Raw genomic sequence first — 18003 nt, forward strand, 5'->3', positions numbered from 1 at the left:
CACTAGAATGCTGCGCCTTGGTTCTTCCAAAAGCGGTAGTAATAAGCACGTAGACTGCAGTGTCATTTAGGGTAGTGAGTCAGACATGGAGAGGATATAAGGCGGGTGGAATATGCAACGACAGGGGGCATTGCAGGGCGGCCGCCGGCTCCTTGCGCTGTGGCGCGCCGGTGCCGGCGGCGGCCTGGCTGGGCTGCTGGTGCCTCCATGTAGAGCTGCCGCCGAGCCCAGGCACCGTGCCGCTAACGAAGCGAATGCCTTTAGTGACATCTTTTGCAATAGCGACTGCGCGAATCGACGGTATCTCGTAAGGACAGAAAGAGCAGCAGCTGCCGCCGAGCCCAGGCGCCGTGCCTAACACGCAGAAGGTCCCCGGTTGGATTGCGGGCGGAAAGCCGTTTTCGTCGCACTCAGCAAGACACTTGCTACGATCTCTACTGTGACCATTTAAATCAAACGTTCCATCAGCAGGGTGCACATGGCTCAAATGAAACATGAAACGGTTTCAGAACTGGTTGTCGGATTTTAGCGCTGACTTGGAGGCCTGGAAATGCGCGAAACAGCCGCCGCCATGCGATTTGTTGCCACACCGTTGTACAAAACGCAAGGGCTCGTCCGGGATTTGAACCCGGGACCTCCTGCACCCGAAGCAGGAATCATACCCCTAGACCAACGAGCCTATTCGTTCCGAAAACGCACTGCATGTGAATGACGCCACCTTTGATGGTCTCACCATGTAGGGCTGCAGCTCAGCCAGCGTTCTCCCTGTCTGTCGCGGTTGGATTGTTTTTATCGACGTCTTTTACTATAGGAACTTCACGAATCGGAGGGAGCTCGTAGCCGATGCCCTTGCTAACACAGAAGACAAACTGTTGCTATTACGAGTCTCCGGGTGGTACATGAAAACGACCGTCGTTTCCGTGGTGTAGCGGTTATCACGTCTGCTTTACACGCAGAAGGTCCCCGGTTCGATCCCGGGCGGGAACACAACAATTTTAATCTATATTTCGGATTTCATTTCCGAGATGACCTCACGTCCGCGTATGCAGAGACAAGCAATGTCGTATGCTAGACGGATAGGGCGTCATTTTACTGTCAAATACTGTTGCTCTCTTATTGCACCGGTATTTGGTAACTGAGAACGCCCCTAGCTCCATTATGGCTGGCAAAATTTATAATCCGGTTCTTCTGGGCTACTTCAAGAGCGCTTGCTACTGGCTTTCCTGAGCTCACCCTACTCGCCTTGTCACAGCTCTGTCAAAGTGTGATGCTAACTAATAATGAGAAACTCTTAGCCACGCTCAATCTTACATGCCACCCCTTGGTTGTTGCCGTCGCTAGTAAGATGAGGGTAGACTGTCGCACAATTAAGCTGAATCTCCACTCACGGTGCACATATTCCGCAAAGACAACCTTGTTTTCCGTTGCATGCAAAATTACCGTCTGCGTTTCTATCGAATTCCACCTACGTACTTTACTGGTGCCGCATTCTTGTTATATCCACGTGCTATAACAGGCGTCTACTCTTCATTGAGGAGCTGCAACCGGGACTGAGTTCCACCTACTCTTCAGCACGGTCAAAATGGCAGGGCTCGTCCGGGATTTGAACCCGGGACCTCGTGCACCCAAAGCAGGAATCATACCCCTAGACCAACGAGCCACCTGGCTGGAGCAGTCAAGTTAATCCCAAGTAGTGCGCCTCACAGGGAACACAAACTTTCACGTGAATTCGCAAGATAAACGCTTTCTGCAGGCAGCACTCACCACTCATGAGAAGAATATTAAAGGCAACGAATAAATAGCGAAATAACTGCATCGAGCACTGCTTATGAACAGCCGGCAGTGCCTCAGTTTCGGTATTTGGTTTCTCAGGGTTAAGAGAAGGCGAATGCACTAAACAAAAGAACATCGGGAAACCAGGCACCAACTCGTAACGAAAAGATTGCACAATATACTGCAAGCAAAATTTCCAGAAGACGGATACTGAAGACGCCGCAGACAAAAGAATTATTCTATGCAGTAACGAATATCTAGGAAGCGTGAATTGCATGTGCTGCTCCACCACACAACTTCTTATGATACTGTTTTACTTATTCTAAATTTTCATTACCTCATCGTCTCTAGAATACAGTGCGGTTATCACCTGGTTTCCAACAGCGATAGTAGTAAGTAAATCGACCACAAAGTCTTTCAAAGTAGGTCAGACACAAAAAAAAAATCGGAGCTGCGTGTAGCTCATGTCATTCTGCTTTCAATCGTGAATCTCCGGCTGGGAGTAGTGGCGTACTTCTGTAATCCAAGCTTCTGGGAGGCCGTTGTGTGGGAGAGATCTGGAAACAACTACAGATTCGACCGTTCCACGAGCTCAGGAACGGCCGCGATGCCTTCATCGAGCTCTGCAGATCGACAGATGATAGTGTGGAAATTTCGGCAAGCGGTGGCTAAGGGTTAAGAGAAGCCAAACGCACTAAACACAAGAAAGTCGGGAAACCGAAGCACACAACTCATAACGAAAAGATTGCGGAATGCAGTGCGAAAGCAAAACTTCGAGAAGACCAACTCTGAAGCCATCGGCGAGCTAGGAATTATTCCGCACAAGAAGCGATCATGTAGGAAGAGCGAGCCGAAGCTGTCGCTCGACCACACAATAAATTTTTGCTTAATCCCAATTTGCAGTACCGGTTCGACACTAGAATACTGCGCCTTGGTTCTTCCAAAAGCGATAGTAATAAGCACGTCCACTGCAGTGTCATTTGGGGTAGTGAGTCAGACATGGGGAGGATATGAGGCGGGTGGAATATGCAACGACAGGGGCATTGCAGGGCGGCCGCCGACTCCTTGGGCTGTGGCGCACCGGTGCCGGCGGCGGCCTGGCTGGGCTGCTGGTGCCTCCATGTAGAGCTGCCGCCGAGCCCAGGCACCGTGCCGCTAACGAAGCGATTGCCTTTGGTGACATCTTTTGCAATAACGACTGCGCGAATCGACGGTATCTCGTAAGGAAGGAAAGAGCAGCAGCTGCCGCCGAGCCCAGGCGCCGTGCCTAACACGCAGAAGGTCCCCGGCTCGATTGCGGGCGGAAACCCGTTTTCGTCGCACTCAGCAAGACACTTGCTACGATCTCTACTGTGACCATTTAAATCAACTTCAAACGTTCCATCAGCAGGGTGCACATGGCTCAAATGAAACATGAAACGGTATCAGAACTGGTTGTCGGATTTTAGCGCTGACTTGGAGGCCTGGAAATGCGCGAAACAGCCGCCGCCATGCGATTTGTTACCGCACCGTTGTACAAAACGCAAGGGCTCGTCCGGGATTTGAACCCGGGACCTCCTGCACCCGAAGCAGGAATCATACCCCTAGACCAACGAGCCTATTCGTTCCGAAAACGCACTGCATGTGAATGACGCCACCTTTGATGGTCTCACCATGTAGGGCTGCAGCTCAGCCAGCGTTCTCCCTGTCTGTCGCGGTTGGATTGTTTTTATCGACGTCTTTTACTATAGGAACTTCACGAATCGGAGGGAGCTCGTAGCCGATGCCCTTGCTAACACAGAAGACAAACTGTTGCTATTACGAGTCTCCGGGTGGTACATGAAAACGACCGTCGTTTCCGTGGTGTAGCGGTTATCACGTCTGCTTTACACGCAGAAGGTCCCCGGTTCGATCCCGGGCGGGAACACAACAATTTTAATCTATATTTCGGATTTCATTTCCGAGATGACCTCACGTCCGCGTATGCAGAGACAAGCAATGTCGTATGCTAGACGGATAGGGCGTCATTTTACGGTCAAATACTGTTGCTCTCTTATTGCACCGGTATTTGGTAACTGAGAACGCCCCTAGCTCCATTATGGCTGGCAAAATTTATAATCCGGTTCTTCAGGGCTACTTCAAGTGCGCTTGCTACTGGCTTTCCTGAGCTCACCCTACTCGCCTTGTCACAGCTCTGTCAAAGTGTGATGCTAACTAATAATGAGAAACTCTTAGCCACGCTCAATCTTCCATGCCACCCCTTGGTTGTTGCCGTCGCTAGTAAGATGAGGGTAGACTGTCGCACAATTAAGCTGAATCTCCACTCACGGTGCACATATCCCGCAAAGACAACCTTGTTTTCCGTTGCATGCAAAATTACCGTCTGCTTTTCTACCGAATTCCACCTACGTACTTTACTGGTGCCGCATTCTTGTTATATCCACGTGCTATAACAGGCGTCTACTCTTCATTGAGGAGCTGCAACCGGGGCTGAGTTCCACCTACTCTTCAGCACGGTCAAAATGGCAGGGCTCGTCCGGGATTTGAACCCGGGACCTCCTGCACCCAAAGCAGGAATCATACCCCTTTTTTTTTTTTTTTTTTTTTAGCCACTTCAAAAGAAGGACAGTACTGAAATTAAAATCCTAAAACATGACTATATAATGTAGACTGCTTACTGAAATAAAGGTTAAAACACGAAAACTTCAGTCCTGGTGTAGAGAAGAAACATATATAAAGGCGGCAAATCCAGAAACAGTATAAAAGAAAATGGCTCACACAGGTGACCTTAGCCAACACCCTCTCTTTCAAATGTCAGGCTAAGCATATTGGCAAAATCATCTCGGAGGCCTGGCAATCGCAAGCGCTGCCAGTAAGCAGTAAGCATGTACTGCCGAAACGCTAGGTGTCCATCCTCTTCATGACAACTGTTGACAAAATGTACGAAATGGCCAATCAACCACATGACGGTATGGAGCTTCGTCCGCGGAAAAAAGGAAGAATCGGGCCGGACGATGATGTCAATAGTATAAGCGGCTTCAGCAGACCTAGTGACAAAAGCAAGTTGTTTCCTGAGCCAACGCCAATTAGCAAGGTGCCCACAGCAGGTGAATCGATGTTCAAGGGTATCCAGGAGACCACACCGAGTACAGGTGTCCGTGTCAGAAAGACCAATACGGTGCAGTCGTACATTGGTGGGAACCAAATTATTTATTACCCTATACCACGTGGACGCCACGGCCATAGAGTGGATCGGCAGACTAACGTTCTTCCAGACGTTCCTCCAGGACACAGATGGAGACGCCAGTTCTATTGGATTGGGACCGGCCAGCCCCTCCCAGCGGGCAACCAAGCCCTTGGTCGTTGGCACCGGTCGCCGCAAGAAGACGTCACCGAGGTAACTCACCGCAATGTAAAATTCCCGAATGTGTTTCAACTTAAAATTTAGGCGTCCGACATCGACAGGTGGAGCAAGGCTCGCCGGACGCACAACAGTAAAAAGCCTGGATGTAATTGAAGTCACTTCTTGCGTAACAATTAGAGTCGTTCGGCGGACGTACAAAGCAGACGCCTTGCGAGTAATGTCAGAGAGGCCCAAGCCTCCGGAGAGACGCGGTTTCGTCATTACCTCGTAACGTAACTTGAATAGATGGCCCTTCCATATAAACCTGCTAGACAATTGGCGCAACCTTTTCGCCACCATCATGGGAAGTGGGAACAGCTGAGCAACATAATAAGCTTTACATAGAACGTAGGTGTCTAAAATTCTGACTTTTTGCAAAATGGTAGCAGAGCGCTGCTCATGGACCATCAGAGCCCCCTGTATCTTCTCGGTGACAGATTTCCAATTGAGAGCCGCCATTTTTAGAGGACACCGATCAATGATAATCCCCAAGGACGTATGGCGATCGACAAAAGTGGCCCAAGGGACGTCTGCATCGCGAAATCCTCGAATATCAAGGAACTTACATTTACCCTGATTGAGACGCGCTCCAGAGACACGACAGTATGCATCAACCGCCCCTTTCAACAACGGGATATCATCACGTTGACGGAGGAGAACAACGACATCATCCGCATATGCCTTAACAGAGAGCTTCCCACCAGAGAGGGACATACCCTGAAGCTTGAGAGCAATAGTCCGAAGCAGCGGTTCCAGGGACAATACGAATAAAGACATAGAGAGCGGACTACCCTGAGGCACTCCGCGGCGGATAGCAATGGGCGGCGTCAGCTGCCCATTGACTGACACCCGAGCTGTTATTCCCCTATACAAATTGCCAAGAACACCACGTGATGAAGCGTTAAAACCTATTGTACCTAAAACACAATCTAAAAACACATGACTGACGTGATCAAAAGCCTTATAAAAATCAAGGAAGGCAAAGGCACAATGTACGTTTGTAACCGCCGCAACCGAGACAACATCCCGATATTCGGCTACTGGTGTCAGAATAGATCTATCATGAAAACAACATTGATGTGCACCAATCACACCCCGAAGCAGAGAAGACAACCGGCTATTGAGCGCTCTAGCAGCTGTCTTATAGTCAAAATTCAGCAATGTGAGCGGACGAAGATTGGCAGCAGATAAACGACCAGAGGACTTCGGGATTAAAACAATTTTCCCTACTTTAAAATCGGCAGGCACATCCATCCCCCTGACAATCTCATTTAAAATCTGCGTAAAAATGCCACCCAAAAGAGGCCAAAAACGGAGATAAAATTCTTTAGGCAGGCCGTCTGGACCCGGCGATTTACTGGACGGAGAGCGAGCAATAAAATCGAAAACATCATCTACCTGGAACTCCCGGAGAAATTCGCCGTTCGCGTCAGGCGCGATCGTCGCAGTTAGATCCCCAAAGACATCATCCGAAAGAGACTCACCAGAATCATCGGCAGAATATAGACTAGTGTAATACTGATGAAGAGCACGAACCATTTCCTCCTGTGCACTAAGCTGTCGCCCATCATCCACCGTAAGAGAAGAGATGAAGGAGCGACGACGACGAGTCTGATGCCGTAGCAGGTGGTACAAGGATGTCAGTTCACCTTCAACAAGAGAGTGAGGTTTCGACTTAACTCGCAGACCATCCATCTGTCGTCGTTTAAGGCTCAAGAGCTTGGCTTTAATACGACGAACATCATGGATCCGCAGTGGAGAGGTACCCGCCGCGTCATATAGTTCACGCAGGACAGAGTAGTAATATTCATACGTGTTCTTAAAATCACGCGTCCTAGCAGCACAGTAGAAAATCAAAGTCTGACGAATCTTGGGCTTGGCAAACGCAGTCCACCAAACCAGCAAGGAGGGGTATCGCGGGATAGAGCGAAGACATCGCTCCCACACGCCACTTATAACATCATCCATAGCACTGTCGGCAAGGTGGGAAACATTTAACATCCACTGGGAACGATAAAGTTTTGCAGGTTGGCGACTAAGATTTACAGTTGCAGTAAAAGCACAATGGTCAGAAAAACTAGTAGGAATAACATCGACAGAAAGAATTTTATCACATAAAAAATCAGATAAATAGAATCTGTCGAGTCTACTGCATGAGGACGCGGTAAAAAACGTATATTTCACCAGGGTTGGATATTTGTGTTCCCAAACATCACGCAGATGCATCGTACGAACTAAGTCATGTAAATCACGGCAATAATTAAAATTGGGGGACTGGTCTGCAGGGCGTAAAACACAATTAAAATCGCCTCCGAGCAGGAGACTCCGAGGACTCTGGCGCAAAAGATAAATAAGCTCTTCTTTATAAAAGCGCGATCGAGCCACAGTGTGACCCGAACCAGAGGGGGCATACAAAACAACGAGGCGGAGATCAAAAAGACGACAACCAATCCCACGGCCAGAGTCAAGGAATTCAATGTCAGTAATAGGAATGCCCTCTCGAAAGAAAAGAGCAGTTCCTGTTGAATATTCCGGCGCGACATTAAAAACAGTTTGAAATCCAGGTAGAGAGAGATCAGAAAACAACACTTCCTGCAAAAACACTACGTCCGCACAGGCGTCGTAAATAAACTGCCGCAAAGAGGCAATGCGAACGTCGGACTCAATACGGTTAACATTTAAGGTAAGAAAGGTGTATGCTTGAACCATAGAGAGAAAAGCGAGAAAACAAATCACCTACACCGACGCACCAGCGTCACAGTCCATAGCAGGGGTGACAGAGGCATCCGAGGGAGGGGGACTGCTACCCCGTTCCGCGGATCCCTTACGTTTCGGTTTTTTACGAACAGCATTAACGTTCGGCTGAACGCGTAACTTGCGTCGGCTGACGGGCAAGGAAACTTCAGCCGCCGGTGACGTAGGAGGGTCAAGTTCTGTATCCGACACCACCCGCGCCGGTCCACATGCGGGATCCGGGGTCGCGGGGGAAACATCCGACAAAACGGAATGGTCAACACCTGCACTAGCTTCCGGCAAACATGGACTGCACGGAGGCGAAACGTGAGCAGGAAGGTCCGAGGCCGCAGAGTTGGAAGGAAGCGGAGCAGCTCCGCTGGCAGAGGTATGGGGCAGCGAAGCAGGAAGTTGTCGCGGCTCCACTTGTTGTGACATCGAAGTCGGTTCGGAAGACGGCGCCAACAGGCCCGACCGACGACCCGACTCGAGAGAAGCTGCGTCGGAGGCCGGAGGGGCGCCAGCAGCCGCCACCGGAACCGCTACCTCAGGAGGGCAGGGAGCAGCTACAGTACACAGTGGCTCGGAGGATGCCGGTCGCTCGGACTGGGGCATCTCAGGGAGATCCTCATCCGTACTATGTCCATCGTGTGGGCGACGCCTCTTATTATTCAAAAGTGGCACACCCACCTGAGGGACAGACGGAACAACATCAGATTTAGCACGCAAAGGAGGAAATTCTGTATCAGGGGTGCGCAAAACCTGTGGAGGGGCGCTACTACCACTGGACTGTGCTACACCAAGAGCAGAACCACCTGCAACGAGGTCAGCGACCGTTAACTTGCGACGCTGTTCGAGAGAATTTTTTAAAACAAAAACTCTCCGCGGACAGTCGGTACGCACGTGACCACTTTCATTGCACAAAAAACAGGTGCCCACCTGACCACTATATGTTACATGGACACGATATCCACCGATCTGCAGGTGAGATGGAATATTCTGCTTAACGTGCATTTCGACTGAACGAATACCACTGTAACATTGCAGGCGATGTTGGCTTGACCAGCGTTCAAGGCGAATGCTCTTTACATCACCATACTTCTGTAGACCCTCCTTAAGATAGACATTATCCACCTCCGGTGGAAGGTTGTAAACACGAACATTGGTATACGTGATGGAAGCATTGGAAAGCAGCACGGTACTTACAGAATCATCCCGATGCCGAAAGAGAACTTGATGACCATATTTAGAAAGAATTTTATCAACCTGAAGTGGGTCCATAAACTTAACAAAGAAAACATACAGTTCGGTATCAAAATAAGCAGTGTGCACCTGATCCGAATGAACACCAAAGGTATCTACCAACCAATCATGAATCTCAAGAGAACTAGGTTGCACATGGCGGGTTGACTTGTCAAAAGCAAAACTAACTGTAGCCTGACGAGGAATAACCTGGGACGACATTTTCAAAATATGCGGTCGAAACCGCTACACAAAAAACACTGAAATAAGGACAGAAAGTAACACAAGGTACGAAACAACGACGGAGAAACACTCACAGAAGTTGCAACACAACACGTAAACAAAAACGATAGTCCACTATACGTAACGCTACGGCGGAGCGGAAGACTAGGCACGTCCACACGGCACGGCGTCTAAAGCGGAACTCAAGCCCCTAGACCAACGAGCCACCTGGCTGGAGCAGTCAAGTTAATCCCAAGTAGTGCGCCTCACAGGGAACACAAACTTTCACGTGAATTCGCAAGATAAACGCTTTCTGCAGGCAGCACTCACCACTCATGAGAAGAATATTAAAGGCAACGAATAAAAAGCGAAATAACTGCATCGAGCACTGCTTATGAACAGCCGGCAGTGCCTCAGTTTCGGTATGTGGTTTCTCAGGGTTAAGAGAAGGCGAATGCACTAAACAAAAGAACATCGGGAAACCAGGCACCAACTCGTAACGAAAAGATTGCACAATATACTGCAAGCAAAATTTCCAGAAGACGGATACTGAAGACGCCGCAGACAAAAGAATTATTCTATGCAGTAACGAATATCTAGGAAGCGTGAATTGCATGTGCTGCTCCACCACACAACTTCTTTTGATACTGTTTTACTTATTCTAAATTTTCATTACCTCATCGTCTCTAGAATACTGTGCGGTTATCACCTGGTTTCCAACAGCGATAGTAGTAAGTAAATCGACTACAAAGTCTTTCAAAGTAGGTCAGACACAAAAAAAAAAAAATCGGAGCTGCGTGTAGCTCATGTCATTCTGCTTTCAATCGTGAATCTCCGGCTGGGAGTAGTGGCGTACTTCTGTAATCCAAGCTTCTGGGAGGCCGTTGTGTGGGAGAGATCTGGAAACAACTACAGATTCGACCGTTCCACGAGCTCAGGAACGGCCGCGATGCCTTCATCGAGCTCTGCAGATCGACAGATGATAGTGTGGAAATTTCGGCAAGCGGTGGCTAAGGGTTAAGAGAAGCCAAACGCACTAAACACAAGAAAGTCGGGAAACCGAAGCACACAACTCATAACGAAGAGATTGCGGAATGCAGTGCGAAAGCAAAACTTCGAGAAGACCAACTCTGAAGCCATCGGCGAGCTAGGAATTATTCCGCACAAGAAGCGATCATGTAGGAAGAGCGAGCCGAAGCTGTCGCTCGACCACACAATAAATTTTTGCTTAATCCCAATTTGCAGTACCGGTTCGACACTAGAATACTGCGCCTTGGTTCTTCCAAAAGCGATAGTAATAAGCACGTCCACTGCAGTGTCATTTGGGGTAGTGAGTCAGACATGGGGAGGATATGAGGCGGGTGGAATATGCAACGACAGGGGCATTGCAGGGCGGCCGCCGACTCCTTGGGCTGTGGCGCACCGGTGCCGGCGGCGGCCTGGCTGGGCTGCTGGTGCCTCCATGTAGAGCTGCCGCCGAGCCCAGGCACCGTGCCGCTAACGAAGCGATTGCCTTTGGTGACATCTTTTGCAATAACGACTGCGCGAATCGACGGTATCTCGTAAGGAAGGAAAGAGCAGCAGCTGCCGCCGAGCCCAGGCGCCGTGCCTAACACGCAGAAGGTCCCCGGCTCGATTGCGGGCGGAAACCCGTTTTCGTCGCACTCAGCAAGACACTTGCTACGATCTCTACTGTGACCATTTAAATCAACTTCAAACGTTCCATCAGCAGGGTGCACATGGCTCAAATGAAACATGAAACGGTATCAGAACTGGTTGTCGGATTTTAGCGCTGACTTGGAGGCCTGGAAATGCGCGAAACAGCCGCCGCCATGCGATTTGTTACTGCACCGTTGTACAAAACGCAAGGGCTCGTCCGGGATTTGAACCCGGGACCTCCTGCACCCGAAGCAGGAATCATACCCCTAGACCAACGAGCCTATTCGTTCCGAAAACGCACTGCATGTGAATGACGCCACCTTTGATGGTCTCACCATGTAGGGCTGCAGCTCAGCCAGCGTTCTCCCTGTCTGTCGCGGTTGGATTGTTTCCATCGACGTCTTTTACTACAGGAACTTCACGAATCGGAGGGAGCTCGTAGCCGATGCCCTTGCTAACACAGAAGACAAACTGTTGCTATTACGAGTCTCCGGGTGGTACATGAAAAGAACCGTCGTTTCCGTGGTGTAGCGGTTATCACGTCTGCTTTACACGCAGAAGGTCCCCGGTTCGATCCCGGGCGGGAACACAACAATTTTAATCTATATTTCGGATTTCATTTCCGAGATGACCTCACGTCCGCGTATGCAGAGACAAGCAATGTCGTATGCTAGACGGATAGGGCGTCATTTTACGGTCAAATACTGTTGCTCTCTTATTGCACCGGTATTTGGTAACTGAGAACGCCCCTAGCTCCATTATGGCTGGCAAAATTTATAATCCGGTTCTTCAGGGCTACTTCAAGTGCGCTTGCTACTGGCTTTCCTGAGCTCACCCTACTCGCCTTGTCACAGCTCTGTCAAAGTGTGATGCTAACTAATAATGAGAAACTCTTAGCCACGCTCAATCTTACATGCCACCCCTTGGTTGTTGCCGTCGCTAGTAAGATGAGGGTAGACTGTCGCACAATTAAGCTGAATCTCCACTCACGGTGCACATATCCCGCAAAGACAACCTTGTTTTCCGTTGCATGCAAAATTACCGTCTGCTTTTCTACCGAATTCCACCTACGTACTTTACTGGTGCCGCATTCTTGTTATATCCACGTGCTATAACAGGCGTCTACTCTTCATTGAGGAGCTGCAACCGGGGCTGAGTTCCACCTACTCTTCAGCACGGTCAAAACGGCAGGGCTCGTCCGGGATTTGAACCCGGGACCTCCTGCACCCAAAGCAGGAATCATACCCCTTTTTTTTTTTTTTTTTTTTTTTAACCACTTTTTTTTTTTTTTTTTTTTTTCAAAAGAAGTGCAGTACTGAAATTAAAATCCTAAAACATGACTATATAATGTAGACTGCTTACTGAAATAAAGGTTAAAAAACGAAAACTTCAGTCCTGGTGTAGAGAAGAAACATACATAAAGGCGGCAAATTCAGAAACAGTATAAAAGAAAATGGCTCACACAGGTGACCTTAGCCAACACCCTCTCTTTCAAATGTCAGGCTAGCATATTGGCAAAATCATCTCGGAGGCCTGGCAATCGCAAGCGCTGCCAGTAAGCAGTAAGCATGTACTGCCGAAACGCTAGGTGTCCATCCTCTTCATGACAACTGTTGACAAAATGTACGAAATGGCCAATCAACCACATGACGGTATGGAGCTTCGTCCGCGGAAAAAAGGAAGAATCGGGCCGGACGATGATGTCAATAGTATAAGCGGCTTCAGCAGACCTAGTGACAAAAGCAAGTTGTTTCCTGAGCCAACGCCAATTAGCAAGGTGCCCACAGCAGGTGAATCGATGTTCAAGGGTATCCAGGAGACCACACCGAGTACAGGTGTCCGTGTCAGAAAGACCAATACGGTGCAGTCGTACGTTGGTGGGAACCAAATTATTTATTACCCTATACCACGTGGACGCCACGGCCATAGAGTGGATCGGCAGACTAACGTTCTTCCAGACGTTCCTCCAGGACACGGATGGAGACGCCAGTTCTATTGGATTGGGACTGGCCAGCCCCTCCCAGCGGGCAATCAAGCTCTTGGTCGTTGGCACCGGTCGCCGCAAGAAGACGTCACCGAGGTAACTCACCGCAATGTAAAATTCCCGAATGTGTTTCAACTTAAAATTGAGGCGTCCGACATCGACAGGTGGAGCAAGGCTCGCCGGACGCACAACAGTAAAAAGCCTGGATGTAATTGAAGTCACTTCTTGCGTAACAATTAGAGTCGTTCGGCGGACGTACAAAGCAGACGCCTTGCGAGTAATGTCAGAGAGGCCCAAGCCTCCGGAGAGACGCGGTTTCGTCATTACCTCGTAACGTAACTTGAATAGATGGCCCTTCCATATAAACCTGCTAGACAATTGGCGCAACCTTTTCGCCACCATCATGGGAAGTGGGAACAGCTGAGCAACATAATAAGCTTTACATAGGACGTAGGTGTCTAAAATTCTGACTTTTTGCAAAATGGTAGCAGAGCGCTGCTCATGGACCATCAGAGCCCCCTGTATCTTCTCGGTGACAGATTTCCAATTGAGAGCCGCCATTTTTAGAGGACACCGATCAATGATAATCCCCAAGGACGTATGGCGATCGACAAAAGTGGCCCAAGGGACGTCAGCATCGCGAAATCCTCGAATATCAAGGAACTTACATTTACCCTGATTGAGACGCGCTCCAGAGACACGACAGTATGCATCAACTGCCCCTTTCAACAACGGGATATCATCTCGTTGACGGAGGAGAACAACGACATCATCCGCATATGCCTTAACCGAGAGCTTCCCACCAGAGAGGGACATACCCTGAAGCTTGAGAGCAATAGTCCGAAGCAGCGGTTCCAGGGACAAAACGAATAAAGACATAGAGAGCGGACTACCCTGAGGCACTCCGCGGCGGATAGCAATGGGCGGCGTCAGCTGCCCATTGACTGACACCCGAGCTGTTATTCCCCTGTACAAATTGCCAAGAACACCACGTGATGAAGCGTTAAAACCTATTGTACCTAAAACACGATCTAAAAACACATGACTGACGTGATCAAAAGCCTTATAAAAATCAAGGAAGGCAAAGGCACAATGTACGTTTGTAACCGCCGCAACCGAGACAACATCCCGATATTCGGCTACTGGTGTTAGAATAGATCTATCATGAAAACAACATTGATGTGCACCAATCACACCCCGAAGCAGAGAAGACAGCCGGCTATTGAGCGCTCTAGCAGCTGTCTTATAGTCAAAATTCAGCAATGTGAGCGGACGAAGATTGGCAGCAGATAAACGACCAGAGGACTTCGGAATTAAAACAATTTTCCCTACTTTAAAATCGGCAGGCACATCCATCCCTCTGACAATCTCATTTAAAATCTGCGTAAAAATGCCACCCAAAAGAGGCCAAAAACGGAGATAAAATTCTTTAGGCAGGCCGTCTGGACCCGGCGATTTACTGGACGGAGAGCGAGCAATAAAATCGAAAACATCATCTACCTGGAACTCCCGGAGAAAATCGCCGTTCGCGTCAGGCGCGATCGTCGCAGTTAGATCCCCAAAGACATCATCCGAAAGAGACTCACCAGAATCATCGGCAGAATAGAGACTAGTGTAATACTGATGAAGAGCACGAACCATTTCCTCCTGTGCACTAAGCTGTCGCCCATCATCCACCGTAAGAGAAGAGATGAAGGAGCGACGACGACGAGTCTGATGCCGTAGCAGGTGGTACAAGGATGTCAGTTCACCTTCAACAAGAGAGTGAGGTTTCGACTTAACTCGCAGACCATCCATCTGTCGTCGGTTAAGGCTCAAGAGCTTGGCTTTAATACGACGAACATCATGGATCCGCAGCGGAGAGGTACCCGCCGCGTCATATAGTTCACGCAGGACAGAGTAGTAATATTCATACGTGTTCTTAAAATCACGCGTCCTAGCAGCACAGTAGAAAATCAAAGTCTGACGAATCTTGGGCTTGGCAAACGCAGTCCACCAAACCAGCAAGGAGGGGTATCGCGGGACAGAGCGAAGACATCGCTCCCACACGCCACTTATAACATCATCCATAGCACTGTCGGCAAGGTGGGAAACATTTAACATCCACTGGGAACGATAAAGTTTTGCAGGTTGGCGACTAAGATTTACAGTTGCAGTAAAAGCACAATGGTCAGAAAAACTAGTAGGAATAACATCGACAGAAAGAATTTTATCACATAAAAAATCAGATAAATAGAATCTGTCGAGTCTACTGCATGAGGACGCGGTAAAAAATGTATATTTCACCAGGGTTGGATATTTGTGTTCCCAAACATCACGCAGATGCATCGTACGAACTAAGTCATGTAAATCACGGCAATAATTAAAATTGGGGGACTGGTCTGCAGGGCGTAAAACACAATTAAAATCGCCTCCGAGCAGGAGACTCCGAGGACTCTGGCGCAAAAGATAAATAAGCTCTTCTTTATAAAAGCGCGATCGAGCCACAGTGTGACCCGAACCAGAGGGGGCATACAAAACAACGAGGCGGAGATCAAAAAGACGACAACCAATCCCACGGCCAGAGTCAAGGAATTCAATGTCAGTAATAGGAATGCCCTCTCGAAAGAAAAGAGCAGTTCCTGTTGAATATTCCGGCGCGACATTAAAAACAGTTTGAAATCCAGGTAGAGAGAGATCAGAAAACAACACTTCCTGCAAAAACACTACGTCCGCACAGGCGTCGTAAATAAACTGCCGCAAAGAGGCAATGCGAACGTCGGACTCAATACGGTTAACATTTAAGGTAAGAAAGGTGTATGCTTGAACCATAGAGAGAAAAGCGAGAAAACAAATCACCTACACCGACGCACCAGCGTCACAGTCCATAGCAGGGGTGACGGAGGCATCCGAGGGAGGGGGACTGCTACCCCGTTCCGCGGATCCCTTACGTTTCGGTTTTTTGCGAACAGCATTAACGTTCGGCTGAACGCGTAACTTGCGTCGGCTGACGGGCAAGGAAACTTCAGCCGCCGGTGACGTAGGAGGGTCAAGTTCTGTATCCGACACCACCCGCGCCGGTCCACATGCGGGATCCGGGGTCACGGGGGAAACATCCGACAAAACGGAATGGTCAACACCTGCACTAGCTTCCGGCAAACATGGACTGCACGGAGGCGAAACGTGAGCAGGAAGGTCCGAGGCCGCAGAGTTGGAAAGAAGCGGAGCAGCTCCGCTGGCAGAGGTATGGGGCAGCGAAGCAGGAAGTTGTCGCGGCTCCACTTGTTGTGACATCGAAGTCGGTTCGGAAGACGGCGCCAACAGGCCCGACCGACGACCCGACTCGAGAGAAGCTGCGTCGGAGGCCGGAGGGGCGCCAGCAGCCGCCACCGGAACCGCTACCTCAGGAGGGCAGGGAGCAGCTACAGTACACAGTGGCTCGGAGGATGCCGGTCGCTCGGACTGGGGCATCTCAGGGAGATCCTCATCCGTACTATTTCCATCGTGTGGGCGACGCCTCTTATTATTCAAAAGTGGCACACCCACCTGAGGGACAGACGGAACAACATCAGATTTAGCACGCAAAGGAGGAAATTCTGTATCAGGGGTGCGCAAAACCTGTGGCGGGGCGCTACTACCACTGGACTGTGCTACACCAAGAGCAGAACCACCTGCAACGAGGTCAGCGACCGTTAACTTGCGACGCTGTTCGAGAGAATTTTTTAAAACAAAAACTCTCCGCGGACAGTCGGTACGCACGTGACCACATTCATTGCACAAAAAACAGGTGCCAACCTGACCACTATATGTTACATGGACACGATATCCACCGATCTGCAGGTGAGATGGAATATTCTGCTTAACGTGCATTTCGACTGAACGAATACCACTGTAACATTGCAGGCGATGTTGGCTTGACCAGCGTTCAAGGCGAATGCTCTTTACATCACCATACTTCTGTAGACCCTCCTTAAGATAGACATTATCCACCTCCGGTGGAAGATTGTAAACACGAACATTGGTATACGTGATGGAAGCATTGGAAAGCAGCACGGTACTTACAGAATCATCCCGATGCCGAAAGAGAACTTGATGACCATATTTAGAAAGAATTTTATCAACCTGAAGTGGGTCCATAAACTTAACAAAGAAAACATACAGTTCGGTATCAAAATAAGCAGTGTGCACCTGATCCGAATGAACACCAAAGGTATCTACCAACCAATCATGAATCTCAAGAGAACTAGGTTGCACATGGCGGGTTGACTTGTCAAAAGCAAAACTAACTGTAGCCTGACGAGGAATAACCTGGGACGACATTTTCAAAATATGCGGTCGAAACCGCTACACAAAAAACACTGAAATAAGGACAGAAAGTAACACAAGGTACGAAACAACGACGGAGAAATACTCTCAGAAGTTGCAACACAACACGTAACAAAAACGATAGTCCACTATACGTAACGCTACGGCGGAGCGGAAGACTAGGCACGTCCACACTGCACGGCGTCTAAAGCGGAACTGGACCTCCTGCACCCAAAGCAGGAATCATACCCCTAGACCAACGAGCCACCTGGCTGGAGCAGTCAAGTTAATCCCAAGTAGTGCGCCTCACAGGGAACACAAACTTTCACGTGAATTCGCAAGATAAACGCTTTCTGCAGGCAGCACTCACCACTCATGAGAAGAATATTAAAGGCAACGAATAAAAAGCGAAATAACTGCATCGAGCACTGCTTATGAACAGCCGGCAGTGCCTCAGTTTCGGTATGTGGTTTCTCAGGGTTAAGAGAAGGCGAATGCACTAAACAAAAGAACATCGGGAAACCAGGCACCAACTCGTAACGAAAAGATTGCACAATATACTGCAAGCAAAATTTCCAGAAGACGGATACTGAAGACGCCGCAGACAAAAGAATTATTCTATGCAGTAACGAATATCTAGGAAGCGTGAATTGCATGTGCTGCTCCACCACACAACTTCTTTTGATACTGTTTTACTTATTCTAAATTTTCATTACCTCATCGT

General features: G+C 49.0%; 7 non-coding genes across 7 annotated transcripts; 3 read left to right on the top strand and 4 right to left on the bottom strand.

Moving 5' to 3' along the window:
• Window positions 1-607: 607 nt before the first annotated feature.
• Window positions 608-679, bottom strand: Trnap-cgg. Its single transcript has one exon. It is a non-coding gene; the product is annotated as a tRNA-Pro (tRNA).
• A 235-nt stretch (window positions 680-914) lies between these two features.
• On the top strand, window positions 915-987 carry Trnav-uac. The gene has a single exon. It is a non-coding gene; the product is annotated as a tRNA-Val (tRNA).
• A 601-nt stretch (window positions 988-1588) lies between these two features.
• Window positions 1589-1660, bottom strand: Trnap-ugg. The gene has a single exon. It is a non-coding gene; the product is annotated as a tRNA-Pro (tRNA).
• Window positions 1661-3299: 1639 nt separating this feature from the next.
• On the bottom strand, window positions 3300-3371 carry Trnap-cgg. The gene has a single exon. It is a non-coding gene; the product is annotated as a tRNA-Pro (tRNA).
• Window positions 3372-3606: 235 nt separating this feature from the next.
• On the top strand, window positions 3607-3679 carry Trnav-uac. Its single transcript has one exon. It is a non-coding gene; the product is annotated as a tRNA-Val (tRNA).
• Window positions 3680-11220: 7541 nt separating this feature from the next.
• Window positions 11221-11292, bottom strand: Trnap-cgg. Its single transcript has one exon. It is a non-coding gene; the product is annotated as a tRNA-Pro (tRNA).
• A 235-nt stretch (window positions 11293-11527) lies between these two features.
• On the top strand, window positions 11528-11600 carry Trnav-uac. Its single transcript has one exon. It is a non-coding gene; the product is annotated as a tRNA-Val (tRNA).
• Window positions 11601-18003: the final 6403 nt, after the last annotated feature.

The sequence above is a fragment of the Schistocerca piceifrons genome, chromosome 2 (assembly GCF_021461385.2).
Source record: "Schistocerca piceifrons isolate TAMUIC-IGC-003096 chromosome 2, iqSchPice1.1, whole genome shotgun sequence".
In the NCBI taxonomy this organism is placed as follows: Eukaryota; Metazoa; Arthropoda; class Insecta; order Orthoptera; family Acrididae; genus Schistocerca; species Schistocerca piceifrons.